Raw genomic sequence first — 460 nt, 5'->3', positions numbered from 1 at the left:
GACAGGCGTGGAAAAACTCACGCATGCGCACGAGGGTTCAAGCATGTCTGACGTTAAAAACATATGAATGAAATCCATATAGTTTTTGAAAAAAATATAAAGGACCTATACTTTATTGACAGCCCTCGTATATGTGTATATATATATATATATATATATATATATATATATCTATATATATATATATATATATATATATATACTACCGAATCAAATGAAAACAAAACAGGTACTGTACAAAATCTTGATATAGGTGCATACATGAAAATAAATAAATAAATAAAAGAACATAACGGGCTTATTGTACATTTTTTATAAATGATAAAGGAAAATAAAATATAGGGCAACCAAACATTTCCAGATAAAATTTGTCTACAAAATAAAGTTGTTTTGAAGCATTTTTGGATTCCAAAAATCGTAATAACGTTTGAAACATGGAGGTACTTTTCTGTTTCAGGAA

The sequence above is a fragment of the Thalassophryne amazonica genome, chromosome 10 (assembly GCF_902500255.1).
Source record: "Thalassophryne amazonica chromosome 10, fThaAma1.1, whole genome shotgun sequence".
Classification (NCBI taxonomy): domain Eukaryota; kingdom Metazoa; phylum Chordata; class Actinopteri; order Batrachoidiformes; family Batrachoididae; genus Thalassophryne; species Thalassophryne amazonica.
Note: the sequence above shows the minus strand (reverse complement) of the source record.